The sequence below is a fragment of the Triturus cristatus genome, chromosome 3_2, assembly GCF_964204655.1.
Source record: "Triturus cristatus chromosome 3_2, aTriCri1.1, whole genome shotgun sequence".
Lineage (NCBI taxonomy): Eukaryota > Metazoa > Chordata > Amphibia > Caudata > Salamandridae > Triturus > Triturus cristatus.
In genome coordinates, this window is record NC_140584.1 from 930,689,927 (window position 1) to 930,710,738 (window position 20,812).

The 20,812-nt window shown below is 49.7% G+C and overlaps 1 protein-coding gene across 1 annotated transcript in view; it reads left to right on the plus strand.

Annotated features, from left to right (window-relative positions):
- The window catches only part of LOC146858828 (uncharacterized), a 1,229,505-nt gene that overhangs the window by 937,310 nt on the left and 271,383 nt on the right, over positions 1-20,812 (plus strand). The gene's annotated exons all lie outside the window — the stretch shown is intronic.

Consider the following 20,812-nt stretch of genomic DNA (forward strand, 5'->3'; position numbering starts at 1 on the left):
TTGGGTTTGGCACTAAAAGGCTAACCCTTTTAGCTCAGGTGTGTTCAACTGAAGTAGCTGAAACTATTCAATTATCTAGGAAACCCTCCACCTTAATTCCTATAATTGCTGTTGGAAGAACTTCGAGTCTTGGTGCAGGGATAGGGGTTTCGCTCTAGTTCATGTGAGCCTATTAGAATCCAAGATTTTCTGAGTGATGGTTTCAGGCTTGGATTATCAGTATATAATTTCAGAGCCCAGTGGGCAGCAATTCAAGCTTTCAGGGGGTCTAGTTTTCCTTCTGGAGCTCCTTTGGCTACCCACTTCTAAGAAGTTTTTTGCGTGCTGACCTATAAAAAAATAAATTGTCCGGTGCCAGCCTGGAACCTCCCCTTGGTACTACATGCGCTAATGAATCCACCTTTTGAGCCTCTACACCCAGTAGACCTAAAATGTCGTTCAGTGAAGGTTTTTTCCCTGTGGCCATATACTCAGGGCGCAGTATTTGCGAGATTGGGGCGTTATTGGCATCCCCTCCATTTTTTTAGGCAATTTCAGGATAAGGTAATAGTCAGGCCTATTTCCGATTTCCTTCCCAAAGTCCCTTCCAAATGTAATTGTGAGATGTCACTGTTTTTCCTTTTTTTTCCTTAACCCTTCTTCCCCTGATAAGGCACTCTTACTTACTCTGGATGTTCTTAGAGCCATTTCCATCTATCTTGATAGAACAAAGCTATTCAGGAGAGTGGACTCCCGCTTTATTAACTATTGGTTTTCAGGTAAAGGTCTTCATCCTACTTGCCCCACCATTTCAGGATGGATAAAGTTGTCCATGAATCTTATCGTATAGAGCCTCCTTTTCTCATACATTGTAAATCCACAAGAGGCATGACTTGCTCATGGGCAATGTTTAAGGGAGCCTCCCTAAAGATATTTGTTCAGCCACCTGGGCTTCCCCACACACATTTATGACCCATTACAGACTTCAGTTAGATGGGGGTGCATCTTCAGAATTTGGGTCTCATGTTTTGTCTGCTATTGATAATCAGTCAGCTTAATTGTAATATTGATTTCATTAAATTCCACAGGTGACGCATCAACATTTTATGTTTATTGTTGTCCTTCATTAGTTATATGAAAAGAGTGATCAATCCCTCACGCTTGGGTATTGGCTCACTTTGCTAGGACTGGGACAGGAAGACGACAAGGAGGTAATGAAATTGTTATTTAGCGGTAATCTTCCTTACTTCGAGTCCAGGTTTTCCTATCACAGTTCTGAGTTCATCCCTCCCACCCTATTTTATTAGGTGATTGATTATTTCTGCGTTTCTTATCTGGGCTTGTGATATCATGGTTGTGGTCATTCCTTGTTCCTCCTTTTCTGCTTCATGGGCGTTTGACCGCCGTTTTGGGGGACCCTAACAGGAAGACCTGGAGTAAGAATAAGGAAGATTACTAGTAAGTAACCTGGTCACTGTCATCTGTTAGGACATGGGCATCAGAGTTCGTGGAGGGGTGCTCTACAGAGTGCTGAAGAGTTGGCCCTAGCACCCAGTTGCCTTGTGTGGTCTAGGTCCGGTTTCAGCTCTCAAATCCGTGGTCCAGCTTCCCTAACTATCTGCTCCCATTAGGGCCCTGGGCAAGTTATTTTTTCAGGATGATTGTAGGTACAACAGATGCTGATTGGGGCACACTTGACATGACTGGTTTTAGTGGTTCACTAATGATGGCAATTGTGGAACCGCGGGCAATGTGCAGCCCCGAGCTATCACGACGACGATAGTGAAATAACCCCTCTTTCCACTGAGGGGTGAGGCATGCATGGAAATGACGCTAGTGGACGCAGTCCCTCCACTGATATTAAAGAGGGAGGGAAATCCGTCCTGTTGAAGCAGAGACTGCACAGAGAGGGGCGGTCCTGGCTTTATTGTGAGCTATGCAGCGGCGCTCCCATGACTGCTGACATGTCAAATCATTGACTTTAATCGCCTGATTCGCCTACACTTGAGTAGTGAGCTCAAAGGGTACTCTGAGCAATACCCACTTTTAAGAAAGCGTGTGCTTACCTGTTGGTAGGCGAATTGTCTTTTTACCCTTTGATCATTATTCTCACAGTTACAAGTGATGCAACTTTATCTCATTGGGGGTGATTGTGCCTAAAAAATGAATGTGACCTTGTGTAATGTATTCCGGCACTCGTGTAAAGCATTCAAGTGCCCTTTGGCCAAATTTGCGCTATATAAAATGGCAAAAATACAACGCTGTTTTAATGCGAAGAGCCAAAAAGGCCTGGGTGGAGTTTGCGGAGTTCTGCTACGCGGAACTACAGGAAGTGACAGAAAAACTCAGCTGTGCTCCACGAAGTTCCGTAAGCGGGGGAGTGAGGTATTTTTAGCGCCAGGCATTTTTCCCACACTGTAAAATCAGAACTAACAGCACCATGCGCAGCGCAAGAGGGCGCAGCTTCTTTCTACTTCTCAAGTAGATGTTCTACTTGAGTGGAAACTTCCTCAACGCGAGCGGCAGGTTTCTCAACGCGAGCAGTAGCAAGCTGCCATGACTACCCGCATTTAGAAATCTCGCCGGGGGTCGTCTAGCATTGGATTTTATTGCTCGCACTCTCCAACCTAATGTTGGTGAGCCACAAGAAAAGATAAACTCAGCTCCGCGCTGCTACACAGAGTTTTTCAGAATGCCACACTCTACGCGGAGTGGGAAAAACTCTGCAAATCATCCGGAGCGGAATGGAATATACCGCCTGTGCCTACTACTAAGGGAAGAGACTGAAGGAAATAACAATATGAGATGCATGCTTAGGATAAGACATACCCAATCCCATTACAAGCAGGCTGGGATGTCACTTCTTACAATCTCTCCCCATTTGCGATAATGGCACAGCTCTGCAAAATAATCCTCCTCTTGCTTTCTTAAAACCTTGTGTACAAGTGAAAAAGCACATGAACCACTATTTAAAAAAAAAAATTGGCTATATGGTATTGGTCTGTTATATAAACCATATGGCTTGACATTTTTCAGATATCAAGAAATTCATTATAGGGGGCATGACTTGGCAGTGAGCGAAGATGACGGCGTCTTAACTGGGCTCTGCTTAATGAGGTAACAGACCCCTTATTCCCTCCATTATCCGACACCCCAAAAAGAAGCACAGAGAGTGCCAACATTGTGGCGGACGACAGGAGTGCCAGGGGTTGCTTCGTTCTGCTACTCGCCCAGTTAATAATAGAGGCTCGCCCGGCTGGATGGCGCATCAGAGTAATCGGAGAGGAGCAGGGTCACGGCACAATCCGTACGGTGAGTGAGCACGGTCAAGACAGATGGCGAGGGAGTGCAAGGATCGAGAAGGAGGCAGTTGTGAGATTTTCTCCAGGGCCCCAAGGCATTGTACTGCGGTGTCGAGTACAGCAGGGTGTGCCTGGGGCCGCCCACGCCCAAGGAGCAAGTTGGCCATACCAGGCATCGGGACATCGAGGGAAGTCTCTCATGTGTGGCCAGCCCGACGGTGGCCTGGGTGCACAGCAACCAGACACCATTGAGGAGCCACCCCGGGGCGATTTCATGAGAGTGGGCCAGCGAGGTGGGTGGCGGAGCCGGTGACCAGACACAATATGAGACTGAACCCTGGACCTGAATAGTGGGGAGGCCTGAAGAGATGGGCGCGACCACGCCCTGTACAAGAGGCAAACGGGTGGCCTGCCACAGTGGGAAAGTGGTGTGCGTGGGCCAGATGGAGGCACGGTGAACCACGAGACCCAGTGAAGGAGCGCAAGGAGGGCTGCACCAGTAAGTGGAGTGAGCAGTGCAAAGAGCACAGTAGAGCCTACCATGTTTATCTCGGGAGTGCAACCGGGAGGTTTTGTGGTGTAGCCATACAGGGGGGCAGTGCCCAACCAAGTCAGCCAGTGCAGATTCCTTGCTTTCGTTCTCTCCCCTTCTGAGGCACTGTTGAATAACCACCAGATACCCTACTTTATGTGGATGGGGGCCTACGATCATCTAGTGTCTGTACAGGGAGATGGAGATATCCCAAGGGACAACCACTGGTAGAATGGGGAAACTCAAAGGCCTGGGAGTCCCCCAAACTGATAAAATTGACAATTATACAGTCCTTAAACCCCCCGCTGTGCCTGAAGAAGAGGAAGCAGCTGAGCCCTCACTGAGAGCGATTATGGCGGCTATCCAGGATTTGAAAGGAGCACTAGAGCCCAAAATAGATGCCATGAATATCGAAGCGAACCTGATTAGAGCCGACCTTCACAAACTCACTGAGATACACATAACCCAGCTCCAGTCTACGACGAAGTGACTGGAAGCTCAAGTCCAGACGCTAACTCAACAGGCCAAAGAAATGGCGGTGAAACTCAAAGATTAGGAGGGGAGAGGGGGAAGTAACAGCATCAGGGTGGTGGGGATCCCGAAAGGGTAGGAGGCTCCCAGTGTTGAGCTCATTTTGGAGGACTTTATCGTGAACACATTGAAGCCCAAGAGGCTCTCCAAATTCTTCTTGATTGAAAGAGCCCTCTGTGCACCGGTGCCGCCATCAAGACCCGGGGCCCCTCCACGGACAATCATTGCAAAGGTTTTTAATTACCAGGACCGCCATGTAATCCTTCAATCCACCAGAACTACAGGGGACATACGGTTTGAATACGCCCAGATTCGATTCTTCCCTGATTTCACACTACAAGTGAAGCGCCAGAGAAGAAGCTTCGAAGCAGTAAAGAGGGAGCTCAGAGATCGCGACCTCAAATACATGATGTTATTCCCGGCAAAGCTACGTGTAATATCAGAGGGCACGACGTGGCACTTTGCAACCCCTCAGGAGGCATGGGAGTGGCTGGAAGGCTGGCAATCAATAAACCGAGACAGAGGCAAGGGCCTGGGACGAGGACAGGGCACCGAGGCCGTGATAAGCGCATGGTACAGCCGGAACAGCGGAAGGCGGAGGAGACCCTAGAGATTGTTCCTGGAGCAAGTGGGAATGACACAGAGTAAGGTGCAGTGCCCTTTGGCTAGGTAAAAAGTCTGGGTCGAAATGAATGGTGGTGGTACCAATGGAGTGAGAGACTATCTCAATATAGACCTTGGAACTGTTGCAGAAACGACGATCACAAGGTTTTAGCTCAACCCAGCAGAATCAGTGAGGGGACTTACAAATGTGATTGTTCTAATGAGAGTTCAATCCCAATACTAAATTTTTCTGTTTTTGTTTCTCCTTTAGTGGTATAGCCACAACGGGGCGGCCAAGATACCTCCACTTATAGTTGTTCTATGCAGGTTTTGGAGCGACAGGCACTCTGTGGGTTGGAAAGTTGGGGTTGGCACAAACTTATTAGCACGGTAGTAGGGTGGGGGAAGGGGGAGAGGGATTGAGAACAGTTGTTTGTTCATAATGTTATCCTATTAATTTATTTATTTATAAAGTTTTATATAGCGCGAACATGATCCCGAGGGATATCAAAGCGCTTTACAATTGGAGGGATAGGAAGGCAACAGAACACATATCAAATAGGACTCACAGAACAAGAACAGTTACAAATACAAATGGTCAACAAAGACTAAGATTAAAACTGGTACATCGCGAAATAGGAGGGGAGCAAATGGTTCAAACCAACAAGAATAGCATCCAGCACAGGGCTTAAAGGTGTAAGTCCTATGCATTAGAAGTTAAATGCTCAGGGGGAGTGCAAAGGGGACTATCGACAGTCAATGTGTTGGGAATACAACTTGAATATGTGAGAGCAAGGGACACTGCCAATGCAATTAACCCAGAGACTCTTCTAATCCATGGCCGGAGGTAATTCAACGATAAACCCATTGAGGGTGTGGGTGTGGTTCTGAAATGTAAATGGACTCAATGGTAAACTGAAACGATCAGTGGTCCTACAATACATTAAACAATATGCACCGGATATTGTTCTTTTACAGGAAACACACCTAAAAGGTAACTGTTATAAAGCTCTAGACAGATTTGGCTATTTTTGATGGCACATGCAGTGTACACAACTGAATCCAGGGGGGTGGGGGTGCTCTGTAGAAGGACACTCCCCTTCATTCAAGGGAAGGTATGGGCCGACATATTGGGACGATATGTAGCTGTTAGTGGTACATGGGAGGGGAAGAGTCTAAACCTGTGTTCTGTGCATGCTCCACCCGGGTTGCAGACCTCCACACTGGAGGCACTGGGTCCACTACACCTGGAACTCCCAGAAGGTCGTCTGATAATGGGAGGGGACATGAATGACGCCCTATCAGTAGAAATGGATGCACTATTGGTGACAGCATTAGAGAGAATAGTGGGTCCACTGGGGGTTTTCCTTGGGGCTGTGGGCATGAGTGACATATGGCGGCACCAATACCCCACCAAGAAGCAATACACTCGCCTGTCCGCAGCAAGCGGGGGCCTCTCCAGACGGGACTATCTTATAACACAATACCGGGTATGGGGGAATTCATGGGTGCAACACCATGGCTTGAGGTGTGTTTGACCACTCCCAAGTGGAAGTGAGACTTATTGGCCACCAGAGAGACAATGCACTGCCCCCAGGGTTGGACCCATGGTACTTCAAAGAAGGTGATTTTAGGGAGGACATGAGGAAGGGAGCCAAATTGTTTCGCTGACAATGTGGGATCTGTAGACTCCAAAGTGACTTTCTGGGAGGCCTTTAAAGGTGCTCAGAGGGCAAGCACGAGTGAGCGCTGTGATGAATGAAAAGCTATTATAATGTTGCGCCTTTGAGAAAGACATTCTGAGTCTGGAGTCTCGGGTGACAAAGGGAGAGACGGGTTGAGCAGAAGTGCGGCATCACCTACGGCTGCATCAAAAGGAACTATGCGAGCTGCTGGAGGACAGCGCCAGGGCGCAGGCATTGGCCATACAGCGTAGACTGTATGATGCCGGTACAATGCAAATACTTGCTTGGCTAGATAAGAGGAGGGTGAGTGGCAAATGGGTCCCCGGACTGGTAGATGAGGAGGGATGTAGATACAACACTAGGAAAGAGGTGGCGGAGAGGTTCGCCGCTTACTATGAGGAAATGTATGCTTCCTCATCCACGAAAACAGAGCAAGGCTGTAGTGACTTCTTGTAAGACATTACTGTACCGCGATTGTCAGTGGAGGACAGAGAAAGGTTGGAGGGAGAGCTGACGGTCGAAGAGATAGTTGTGGCGTCCCTCTCCCTGCAGTCTGGTAAGGCAGTAGGCCCCAATGGTCTCCCTGTGGAGATGTACAAGTGTATGCTGGGCAGAATAGTAGAGCACCTTCTTGGCATGATGACAGAGGCTAAAAGGGAGGAAATACTTCCTCCGGATCAGAGGACGGGGGTAATCGCCGTAATACCAAGAGACGGCAAACACCCATCAGACTGTGTATCGTATAGGCTAATCTCCCAGCTCAACTATGAAGTAAAAGTCCTAGCAAAACTTCTGACCTTGCACTTGGCTGGGGTGATTACTTCCCTCATACACTCGGATCAGTCTGGATTTATGACTCATAGGGAAACTAGATTAAACCTACGCACGCTGTTTGGGGTCCTTCATCTCATGGGAACGGTCCTCGATGATCAGTCCCTAGACGCCAGGATGGTCTTCGATAGCATGGAGTGGAGTTACCTTTTTGCTGTGTTGGGTCAGTTCGGTTTTATACCTGGGTTCATTGGGAGAGTTGGACACTGGCTAGGGTAAGAGGCAATGCTAAGGTGTCCCGGGTATTCTCTCTCCAGAAAGGACTAAGACAGGGATGTCCACTATCCCCAATCCTATTCGTCCTGGCCCTGGAGCCCTTAGAGGCGTGGATACGCCAGGACCCCTTGATTTAGGGGATCCCGTTGGGGAAGAGTGGGAGGAATGTATTTCATTGTATGCTGATGATATCTTCTCGTGCGTCAGGAAACCGAGACAGTCAACTGACAGGATACTTCAGATATTCCGCATTTATGGGGAATATTCAGGATACCGAATCAATTGGGATAAATCACTGCTCTTCCCCTTGGCAGAAGGGACCCCAAGCTGACATCAAGATGGGTGGTGCCAAATGAAGTGCAAAGCTTCAAGTATTTAGGAATTTATATAACACAAGACTCCCAGGACTTCTGCAGCCATCATTTGGGCTCGCAACTGGACAGACTCATTGCGGGCACCAAACACTGGCGGACCCTGCCTCTTACCTTGATGAGGCGGACGGAGTTGTTTAAAATGATGGCCCTCCCCCAACTACTATATGCAATGCAAAACACGCCATATGAGGTACCCCCTTTTTTCTTTCAAAGAGTAGATGCTGAGTTACGATCCCTACTATGGTGTGGGGGCGCCACAGATAGCGCTGCGCAGACTTCAGTGAGGGGTCTATGATGGGGGACTAGCATCACCCAACATCCGGAGCCACTAATGGGTGGCCCACTTAGTGAAGGTAAATAGGTAGATATTCGGGGAGCGGGTAGAGCAGGCATATAGGGTAGATAGAATGGTCATAGGCACTAAGGGACTCTGTTCTGTACTATATACCAAATAAGTAGTGAAGAGCCTACCGCAGCATACCCGTACAGTGACACAGCATGGCATGCCTCAACAAAATACCTGGGCTGGGAGGGGAAACTCACAAGGATGACCCCCACTCTGATATAGTGATCTCCTGAAGGAGGTGGACGAATCACAGGTCTTTGCTAAATGGGAGCTGCTGGGCCTTGAGAACCTGGGAGACGTTTGGAGAGGACAGGCATATATCACGTTTACAACCTTACAAACTGAATTTGAGATGGGGATGGTGGAATGGCTAATGTACCTGAAACTAGGACATGCCTTACGGAAGTATATTTGTGAAGGAGAGAGGCTGAAGGAGGCCTTTCAGTTAGAGGACAGACTATTGACCAACCTGCTACACGAAAAGGCCATTTTGTATAAGAAAATGATCAATAATGCACCAGACGTACTAGACTCATTGAGGGCAACATGGGAGGGAAACGTTGGCCCACCTGAGGATGAGGATTGGGAAGAGGTGCTGCAGGGCCCAAGGGAGGTGGCGATACGGGCAAGGTTTCGACTAATCCAGTTGAAGATTCTTCATTGAGTGTATTGTCCCAGATCTGTACTACATCGGATGGGGCATAGTGAGGACTCACGCCGCCAAAGAGGGTGCTGATTGGAGCGGACGTTTTACCACTTGTTACGGGAATGCCCAGTGTTACAGTTATATTGGCGGAGGGTAGGAGAGATGAAGGCTGCAGTTGTGGGCGTAGAGGTGCCGATAGCGGCTAAATGGTTTCTGCTAATGATCCACGGGGAGAAGGACTGGCCGAGAAACACAAGGCAGGGGCTGGCACTAGCACCAGTAGTTGCAAAACAAGGTATTGCTAAGAGGTGGGGGGCGACTGCCGTGCCGACAATAGAGGAGTGGAAAACAGATTTAGATTGGTGCTGGCAGGCAGAACAAACGATATATAAGAGTAGAGGATGACCAAAGAAATGGGAGAAGATATGGGGGCCTGGCAGGCTTATAGGGATAAAAGAAATTCATAATAATGTGCATGACTGTGAGTTCTTTCCAAGCAGTTCACCCAAAATACCCTCCCCCCACACACCCTCCCGACAACATAGATTTGGATGTCTTACCTATCATGTTTAAAACTGACCACAATAAATGTTTCAGCACAACTATAAAACATGAAAAATGTACTCTGCATAGCGTGGAAAACACTAAGGGGGCAACCCCACCAACAATTGAAAAATACATTACTCAGTGTGTAAAAACTATATGAAAGCTCGTGAGTTCGAGTCATAAAAGTAAACAAACCCTTATAGTTTCAGTTCTCATGTACACAAACTTAATGCCATGCAAGGTACACTCCAAACTTTCAGGTGGTTCATACCCGCTTGGACAAAATTCTCCAATTTCACACAAACCAAATATTACTAACACACTCAAGAACCAAACATCTATATGAAATATTAACAAGACCCACATTAAGGATGAGCCTGCTCAACCAGAAAGCAGATTCCAGTCCGCGAAGGAATCTTCAAGACCATGGCTTGAAGGCACCAAAACTCAGCAGCACCGTGAAGCCATCTAACAGCAGTACGGGGCTAATCAAATCTCTCCTACCACATACGTATGACACTCACCACGATCAGATTGTCCCCCGGCACTTGAATAGTTAATGCGGGTTTTATTACCAAATGTGCTTGTCTGATAAAGGGTATGGTTGGCCCTCCAGGTATTCAAACATGTGACCTGGAGGCTGGCACCAAGATCACTTGGTACAAATTCAAGAGCACCACTTATAAACAAACTCCTTAACTAGCCACAAGAGAAAAGAACCTTGATCTTTGTGCTGCCGCTGTAATTACTACCGAGCCTGCAGTCTCTGTAACTGAACTGCAATTAGTAGTACCGTTCGAGCATCTATTGAAAGATTATTTGTTCCAACCTAATATCATGTTTTTCCTTCGATGTGTGTGTGTGTGTTTATATAGTACATGTTTGTAGGCTTTTATTGTACAAAATGCAGCAGTATATAAACATATATTTCACAGGGATGTGCGAAATCTTTAAAAAAATGATGGATCCCTCTTAAGTGTGAATTTCATCATCATAATCAAAGCCCCCCTACCACTGTGTAGAGCTTTACCATTGGTCAGGAAAGTAGAATTATGTAGCAACAGCGGACTAAATAATGTGTCACTCTTATCTACACTAAGCGGCAAGAAAATCAAAATTGTGTGGCATTATGCAGTACATTTGCTAGCAGTATTATTTCGCCTATTTGAGCTAGAAATAACTTTTTTGTTGCAATCTGGAAATTATGTACCAAAATATGTGGCAAGTGCAGTAAATGTAAAATTCTGTGGTAAATGCCACAACCACCGAATGACATAATTTCGCTCATCCTGACACTTGTTTTACCAGCAGTCGATTCATGAAAGGAAAAACAAAGCCTAAACATTCTAATCGGTATCCAATGCTGGCCGCACCATGAAGATAACTGCTTCAACAACCTCTCCTTTCTACAGACAGAATGTGCATGTTCTTTTACAATACAAAGGGTGTTTTTTTAATGTTACTTTCCTAACTACATAATTAAACTTTTTTTTTAGTGCACACAACCAAACTGTATAGCCTGGTATTTTCTACTATTTTCAAAAGCTTTTCCCTGTTTGAAAAAAACCTTTTTCAAGCTAACTACCCCAAAATGAACATGTCACGTAATAATCAGATACAGGTAACGTGTATTATGGTCATTTATCTCCATATTGGGGTTCTGGTCACATCTACAAACCACTCAGCATTCGGCCTTGTCGTTTATGATGCAACCAGAATCCCTTAATGGCAATATTGGTCCATATTGTATAGTTAACCACTATGTATTTGGATTCTCAATTTTATTCTCTCTGTGTCTCAGTTATGTGTGTGATAGATAGGTAGATAGATAGCGAGATAGATAGCGAGATAGATAGATAGATAGATAGATAGATAGATAGATAGATAGATAGATAGATAGATAGATAGATAGATAGATAGATCGATAGATAGATAGATAGATAGCGAGACAGATAGATAGATAGATAGATAGATAGATAGATAGATAGATAGATAGATAGATAGATAGATAGATAGATAGATAGATAGATAGATAGATAGATAGATAGATAGATAGATAGACAGACAGATAGATAGATAGACAGATAGATAGATAGATAGATAGATAGATAGATAGATAGATAGATAGATAGATAGATAGATAGATAGATAGATAGATAGATAGATAGATAACATGATTTGAAAGAAACTTAACTTAAAGGATGGTTATTATTACGATCCAAACCCTAAACCCACTGAAGTGCATCCATTTATGGTTAACTATGCACTCATCACCTTCTCCATGCGCTTCTCATGACATCTGAAAGTGCATCCTCTAGAATATCCTTGATGACATCACATATGACAACAGCCTGAGTTAGCACTATATGTTTTCCCTGAGATTATATAGAGAGGATATTCAGCAATTCTGTTGACCTGATGTCCTCATGGAGGCTGCATTGAGACTGTAGCTCCTCTCTCAGCTGCTAGGTGTCCTCAGAGATCAGATAGAGAAGAATGGCTGATGCAGATGAGTCTATCCTCACATCAGACAGAAAGGCTGCCCTTACAAATAACACCTAAATATCACATGATTCATAAGGGCTGCACTCCTACCCCCAGCGGCTAAATGCTCCTCATATCCTCATAGGAATTCAGTGACTTATAGCTTTTGGATCATAACCATAATGTGCCTTCAACAAAAGTTTTTTTCAGGGAATTCGATATTGTTAGTCAACCATAATGTGCCTTAATAAAAAGTACTTCAGCGAGTACTTTTTGATTAGTAACAATATATTTTAGAAACAGCACTAATGCTCTCGGTGATTGGGGGGCATTGTCTCAGGGCAAGGCTTTTGACCCGGCGCCTGTCTGGGACGCCATCCGGCGTACCCCAGTGCATACTAACACAGAGCTTAGACCGCACTCTGCCCAGTAACCATTGAATAAAGCTGCAGGGCATGTCAGGGGTCTACTGAGTCATTTAGTGATATCCTGAGCCAGTCCTCATTCCACGCTTGGCATAGCTGCAGTCTGTGCCTACTCTGTCCTTAGTACACAGTGTGCTCTTCGACCATGCCCTGCACCCAGTAACCCTGACACAATTATCCAACGTACTACCCTAATGCGTGCTTGTGGCAGGGTTACTGAGACCTTTCATCTTGCCCATGCACAGTAATCCATCTTCAAATAAATTGTGTTTAAAGCACAGGGTTTGCCTATTAGAGATGTTCTAGGCTTAAAACCCCAACTAAAGTACCCACCTTGTGTTGAATGCAGCCATTCACAGCATGGACTGGGCATAGGGTGTGACCTTCATTCCCACCCTGCCCCTGTACCCCAGCCTCCAGTACCCTATGGACACAAGGGCATGGCCTTAGACTATGCCCACTAACCAGTACTACTACCCAGGACTTCAGGCCCCAGTTCTTGGGCTTCAGCCACATCCTCTGCCCTCTAACCCTTCTACAGTACCTGTTACACACAGCGTGTGGCCTAATGGTATGACCTGTGCTCAGCAAGCGCTTCTGCTTTTTCGAGTAACCCCAGGAATCATGGAGCTGGCCCACATTAGGAACCATTGCTGTTATCACCTCCTCTGTCACTGTGATGAAATCATCATAGAGACTGCTTAGTTGTATGTTTTCATTATTTTAAAAAAACGACACATTTATACATTAACATACTGTCCATTGCTTCACTTAAAAGACATTGTGAGAGGGCGGTGTCATCCTCCAGGTATGGGTCCCCTTACAATTAATCAGAAATAAAGATAGTTGATTGTACTCTTGATGTTGTACAATAATACCGCCAGTAAACCAATTCCGCTCATGTTGTTAACCCATGTAGGAACAAACGCCCTGGCATCACTGGGTGTCATCCCGCCCTGTTAAAGAGGCCTGACTTGCCCTATGTTTTTCCCAAAACGGGCTTCACAGTCTATGAGTGTATTGAGGTGCATTTTACGGATGTTTAACTCTAAGGTCCTCGGACTGCCAGACTCGTGGTGGGGAGGCAGTGGAGCTCTTGCGACCACCACATTACAACCCTAGTGGTCGTGCCACCCTGGGACTGCCAACACCGCCATTCTCTGGTAGTGTTGCTGTATTCAGAGGCATCAATATGCTTGGCAGGACCACCATGGTCCCGCCAAGCATATTAGGAGTTTCCTCTCCACCAGGGTTTTCATGGTGAGTCCTCCTCAATGAAGACCCTGGGGAAGAGGAAACAAAGGGGGCCCTACAGGGCCCCTTTGTGCATCACGCCCTGTGTATGCACACAGGGGGGCACAACATGTGCCCCCCCTGTGTACAGGTACAAAAGTTCCAGCAAGGCATAGGTATTTCTGTCCATGCCGTGCCCGAACTGTTTTTGACATTCCCATTGCGGTGCCTACTTTATAGGCATCACCGTGGGAATGCCAAAAGAAACACCCTCCAATGACTAAAAAAGTAATTATACAGCAGGCGGTTCTAACGCGGGTTTGTTGGTGCGGCGGCGGGGCGCAGAGACGTTCTAAGGCGTGGGCCTCTGGCCCTGGGCCCCAACCTATCTGAAAGAAACACGTTAGTTAGATTCCTCACCTTAGAATATCCCCAGGCGTCAGACTGGATCCGGAAGATTTTTCGTCAGCAATACCCCTTGCGCGTCGCTAGGCGTCGTCTGCGGCTCCGCGTCCGTCGTCGGCGTCGTGCGCCGGAATGACGTCGTCGAAGTACTTAGACGCCGCCCTCGCGCGCTGACGTCAGTTCTTCTTTGTTCCGCGCCAGTAAGCGCAGATCCGGGAGAGCTACCCCTTTAGTCAATTTTTGACTAGTTTTTTGATCCTTTTTGATCCTGTCAATCGACTCCGGTGCAGGTAGGATGCCTGGTTTTAAAGCCTGTGCTGACTGTGACCGCCTGATGTCGGTTACGGACCATCACCGCCGGTGCCTGTACTGCTTGGGCCTCGACCACGACACGGAGTCGTGTTCCGACTGCAAGGCCCTGACCTCGAAGGCTAGACGGGAGCGGTCCCATAAGCTTCTGGAGATCCGCCACGCGGCTCCGCGCGTCGCTCGATCCCGGTCCAGGAGGAGGTCCAAGGATCGGTCGCGGAGCCGCAGCCGACGTCACCATCGGTCGTCGGGATCCAAGTCTTCGGGTAAGTCGAAGCATTCCAAGAAGTCCAAGAGGCGACATCGCTCTTCGGACTCCCCTCGCCGGTCGCGCGACTCGGCCGAGGGTCAGGGTGTTTCCACCCCTGCGGCTCCGGCGGAGCCGCAGGCGCCGCGCACGTCCCCATACCCTCCGGTCCCTGGGACTGACGCGACGCCGGCGGAAGTCAGTGCCTTCCTCTCGGCCATGAGGAACCTGGCTCCGCCGTCGGCGCCCGCTGGTGCGCCTTCGGGCACCGCGGACCCGACTGGGCTGCCTTGCCTGCCGGTGGCTCCGGCCCCGGCGCCGTTGACGGCTCCGGCCTCAACGCCGCAAGCGCCCGAGGGACCCGTTCTCGAGTCCCCGTCGACGCCGGTCGACCTCGTCACGCCTCCTCCGCCGGCGTCGACACCGGTACCACCCCCGACGCCGACGTCGACTCCGCTCGATGTCGTGCCCCAGTTCAGTCCCGCTCCGGGCCCGGCGAAGGTCCGGCGTCGATGGACGCCGAGATCGACGCCGCTAGAGACACATTTTGTCTACCGCCCGGCTCCGTTACTTTCTCCTCTACACCAGGAGTCGGATGATGGGGACTACTGGGAGGGATCCGAGGATCCTATGGCCGCTCAGGCCCAACTGTCCCAGGACTGGGCAGATGAACTGGGGGAGGCCAGTGGTCTGGATACCTCGCCAGACACTGGATTAATCTCTCCTCCGACTGTGGCGTCGGAGGAGGGTGCTGCTTTCTCCGTGGTGCTGCGCAAGGCGGCCGCAGCCCTTGGGCTCGAGCTACCTGCCGTGGCTGTGATGACGAACGTCCTTACTGAGGTGCTTCAGACTGCAGCAAGCTCCACTGAGCCTCTGCTGCCGTTCAATGAGGCCCTCACTGACGTTCTACAGGGCACCTGGTCCAAGCCCTCCACAGTTCCTCCTGTGGACAGGAACGTCGCCAGGCGCCACCGCCCTGCTCCGGGCGACCCCAGTTTTCTGTCCCAACACCCTACCCCTGAGAGCCTGGTTATCCAGGCCTCCACCTCCCAATCCTCTTTCCCGACCGCCCCGCCGGACCGGGATTCCAAGAGACTAGAGCAGTTTGGCAAGAAGCTGTTCTCTTCCCTTAGTTTGGGCCTGCGGTCTTTGAACACCGCTTGTCTCTTGGACCGTTATTCCCACTCTCTGTGGGATGCAGTGGAGGACGCGCTGCCCCTGTGTCCGGAGGAGGTCCGGACACGACTTACCCAGGCTCTGGCCGATGGGAGGGATGCCGCGCGACATGCTATAAGATGTGGTCTTGACACCACGGACTCGCTGGGTAGGGCCATTTCTACCTCAGTGGCGCTTCGACGTCACGCCTGGCTGCGGTCCACGTCATTTTCGGGTGATGTCCAGAGCTCTCTCATGGACATGCCCTTTGATGGCACTCGCCTTTTTGGCGAGAAAGCGTACAGTGCGCTGAATCGCTTTAAGGACTCCCGGGCTACGGCCAAGTCCTTGGGCCTCTCGGCCCCCCGGGCGCAAACTTCCGCCTTTCGCCCCTTTCGTGGCCAAGGAAGGGGTGCCTCCTCACGTACGCCTAGCCACCAGCCGCAGACCCAACCTGCGCGCGGTCGCGGACGTGGTTTCCGCCGAGGCGGTTCTGGAGGACGACGAGGTCAGTCCACATCCACCCCGGCAGCATCCGCCTCAAAACCTTCCTAGTCCGAGCTTTCAGGCCCATTCCACGCCAGTGGGCGGCAGAGTTCACCATCACCTGCTCCACTGGCGGTCCATCACATCGGACAGGTGGGTGCTGCAAATCGTCCGAAGGGGCTACTCCCTCCCCTTCGAGACGACCCCTCCAGCCATGCCACCGCAGCACCACCGTATCTCGGGGGATCATTTGAATCTTCTCCACGAGGAAGTTTCGGCCCTCTTGGCCAAGGGGGCCGTCGAGCATGTTCCGAGTCCAGAAGTAGGTCGTGGTTGTTATTCCCACTACTTTCTGGTTCCCAAGAAGGGCAAAGGGGGCCTACGCCCTATCTTGGACCTCCGGAACGTCAATGCCTTCCTCCGGAAGGAAAGGTTCAAGATGTTGACTTTGGCTCAGGTTCTAGCTGCCCTAGACCCCGGAGACTGGATGGTAGCGTTGGACTTGCAGGACGCATATTTCCACATCCCCGTCCTGCCGGCCCACCGGCGTTACCTGCGGTTCACGGTGGGCCAAGAGCACTTTCAGTTTACCGTGCTCCCCTTCGGCCTCACCAGTGCCCCTCGGGTGTTCACGAAAGTGATGGCGGTGGTCGCAGCTCATCTGCGCAGATCAGGGGTTCCAGTCTTCCCCTATCTCGACGACTGGTTGTTGAAGGCGGGCTCGCCCCAGGCAGTCGTCTCCCACCTCCAGACTACGGCGGATCTCCTGCATTTGCTGGGGTTTTCCATCAACGTGCCGAAGTCACACCTGAGTCCCTCTCAGAAGCTCCTCTTCATCGGAGCGGTTCTCGATTCGGCGCAGTTCCGGGTCTATCCACCGGAACAGCGGGTCCGGGATATACAGGCCCTGATTCCCATCTTTCGGCCTCTATCCTGGGTTTCGGTCAGGCTAGTGTTGCGGCTTCTGGGGCTGATGGCCTCCTGCATCCTACTAGTGCATCACGCCAGGCGGCGCATGCGGGCTCTGCAGTGGGACCTGAAGTTTCAGTGGGCCCAGCATCATGGCAACCTGTCCGACCATGTCTTGATCTCGGAGGGCACTGCACAGCAGTTGCAGTGGTGGCTCACGGACCGCGATTGGGTCATGGGCAGAAGCCTCTCCCTTCCCCAACCGGAGCATGTCGTAGTGACGGATGCGTCCCTCCTGGGATGGGGTGGCCATATGGGAGAGGCGGAGATCAGAGGCCTCTGGTCTCCGGCGGAGTCTCGTCTCCACATCAACCTGTTGGAGTTGAGAGCGATCCGACTTGCACTGAAAGCCCTCCTTCCCTCTGTCCGGGGAAGTGTCGTGCAGGTGTTCACGGACAACACCACCGCCATGTGGTATTGCAACAAACAGGGCGGGGTGGGGTCGTGGACCCTTTGTCAGGAGGCCCTGCGCCTCTGGACGTGGCTGGAACACCAGGGCGTCACCCTGGTGGTTCAACATCTGGCGGGCTCTCTGAACGCCAGAGCAGACGAACTCAGCCGCCGGTGCATGATGGATCACGAATGGCGTCTGAACTCCGAAGTGGCGTAAGGTCTCTTTCAGCAGTGGGGAGAGCCTTGGTTAGATCTATTCGCCACCGAAGAGAACGCGCAATGTCAGCAGTTCTGCGCGTTGGAATTTCCAAGGCGGCACTCGCTCGGCGACGCTTTTCGTCACGAGTGGAGTTGCGGTCTGTTGTACGCCTTTCCTCCTATACCACTTCTGCCCAGAGTGCTGAAGAAGATCAGGCACGACCGGGCCCAAGTCATCTTGGTGGCTCCGGATTGGGCACGAAGGTACTGGTATCCCGAGCTACTCAGTATGTTGACCGATCCTCCGATACGTCTGCCCCTTCGGGAGGATCTTCTGTCGCAGCAGCAGGGGACGGTCCTCCACCCGAACCTGTCCAGCCTCCACCTCCATGCGTGGAGATTGAGCGGCGACAGTTGATGCCATTTGACTTGCCTCCTGAAGTTTGTGATATCATTCTGGCAGCCAGGCGTCCCTCCACAAAGTCGGTATACGCCTGCCGGTGGAACAAATTTGTGGCATGGTGCACAGCAAAGGCTGTGGATCCCCTTTCCGCCCCTCTTTCTGAGGTTCTCCTCTTTCTTCTTTCTTTGGCCCGGCAGGGCTCTGCCCTGGGCACCCTGAAAGGTTATCTTGCTGCCATCTCTGCCTTCTTGCGGCTTCCTGATCAGCCTTCTCTTTTCAAGTCCCCTGTGGTTACACGCTTTCTAAAAGGCATTACTCACACGTTCCCTCCTGTCCCTTTTGTAATGCCTCAGTGGGACTTGAATCTTGTTCTCACATTTCTAATGTGCGCTCCCTTTGAGCCTCTTCATAATTGTCCTCTTCGTCTGCTGACGCTTAAGACTGCTTTTCTGGTAGCCATCACCTCGGCTAGACGGGTGAGTGAGCTCCAGGCTTTATCTTCAAAGCCTCCTTTTCTGTCTGTTCATCCGGACAAGGTTGTCCTTCGGCCTCGTCCCTCCTTTCTTCCGAAAGTGGTGACTCCATTTCATCTTGGGCAGTCTGTCACCTTGCCCACCTTCTTTCCGCCTCCGCATCCTTCCAAAGAGGAAGAGAGGCTCCACCGTCTGGACCCAAAACGTGCGCTCTCCTTTTATTTGGACCGCACAAAGCAGTTCCGGGTGGACGACCAACTTTTTGTTGGATACGTGGGTGCTAAGAAAGGGAAAGCGGTGCACAAACGGACCATCTCTCGGTGTGTCGTTTTGTGCATCAAAATTTGCTACTCCTTGGCAAAAAAGGACCCTCCTGTTGGGCTGCGCGCCCACTCCACTCGGGACACAGCGGCTACTTCTGCTTTGGGACAGGGTGTCCCTTTGCAGGACATCTGTCAGGCGGCGACGTGGGCTTCGCTACACACGTTTGCCAGGCATTATTGCCTTGACAGCCAAGTCCGGAGGGATGGCTTCTTTGGCCGTTCTGTCCTCCAGGACTTTCTGGTGTGATCTTGGTTCGCAGACCCACCACCGGGGATGGTATTGCTTGGGTATCTATTCTAAGGTGAGGAATCTAACTAACGTGTTTCTTTCAGATGAACAAGTTACTTACCTTCGGTAACGATGTATCTGTAAGAAACATTAGTTAGTTAGATTCCTCACCGACCCACCCATCCTCCCCGTTCTGCGAACCGACATCTAGGGTTAAGGATATCCTTTTCAGGCCCCTAGATTTTCTTTTTGGCACCAGTGTCGGTCTTTGCATGGCTCTGCGTTCCTGGCGCGGAAAGCTATGTACAAGAACTGACGTCAGCGTGCGAGGGGTGCGTCTAAGTACTCCGACGACGTCATTCCGGCGCACGACGCCGACGACGGACGCGGAGCCGCAGACGACGCCTAGCGACGCGCAAGGGGTATTGCTGACGAAAAATCTTCCGGATCCAGTCTGACGCCTGGGGATATTCTAAGGTGAGGAATCTAACTAACTAATGTTTCTTACAGATACATCGTTACCGAAGGTAAGTAACTTGTTCTTCAGGGAGCCCTCTGATAGAGCCAGCTCTGTTCTGCATATAATCTTGCCTTAATGATCTTGCATAATCCTTAAAAAGATTGTTTTAAATACAATTTTTTGTTAATTTATTTTTAATATCGGTGATAAGGATAATTTTTCTCAGACATTTTGCAGAAAAATGTTTTTATGTTTCATGCAACATCAATAAAAAAGTTTCTTTTAGATCAAACGGGCCATCACATATGATTATTTGAAGTAATATTAGTGAGCTGCTGCTGTGTTACAATATTGAAAACAGACATCATTGTCCCTGAATATTAGATGTAAACACATTAAGAACTTGGAGTATGCCAGTTCACTGTCAGTGACCAGGCCAAAGTGGGCACGAAAGAGCGAAAATTGGATCCTAAACTCAAATCTGTTCTGTACAGGGGGCCCCAAAATCCTTAAGATGTTTCTGCTGGGGCGGTACTGCCACCACACCATCAAACTCGTAATCGGCCCCTAAGTATCCTGCAATCCATAGTCATGAATTGCTTTTTCCTCCTCAGACCAGGCTATAGAGACAGGGATGGTTTGTGGGATTTTATTTTTGATATAGAGATTCAGGCCCTGTATGCCCAGAGGGGAGGCAGACTTCCAGCCGTCCCGTGAAAATCCACCTTTCTTTTCTCACATTCTATAAGCTCTCCCTCCTCTGCCTACCCAGGAAGATGCACTCTGTGCTGTCACTTTTTGCGAGTAACTGTACATCATCTGGACTTTGGGAGGAATCAGTACACCTGCCAAGAGAGGTGATTAGCCAGAAATTGGCCAGAAACAAGACCATGCTTGTTTGTTTCTGTTTGCTGCACGGCCAGGAATATGTCTAGGTGTTGAAGGTGTTCTGCCTCTGTGGCCTGTAGTGACAGAAAAGGAAACCGTACTGTCCAGCACTAACAAGGAGGACAAAGAATATGAACCGGC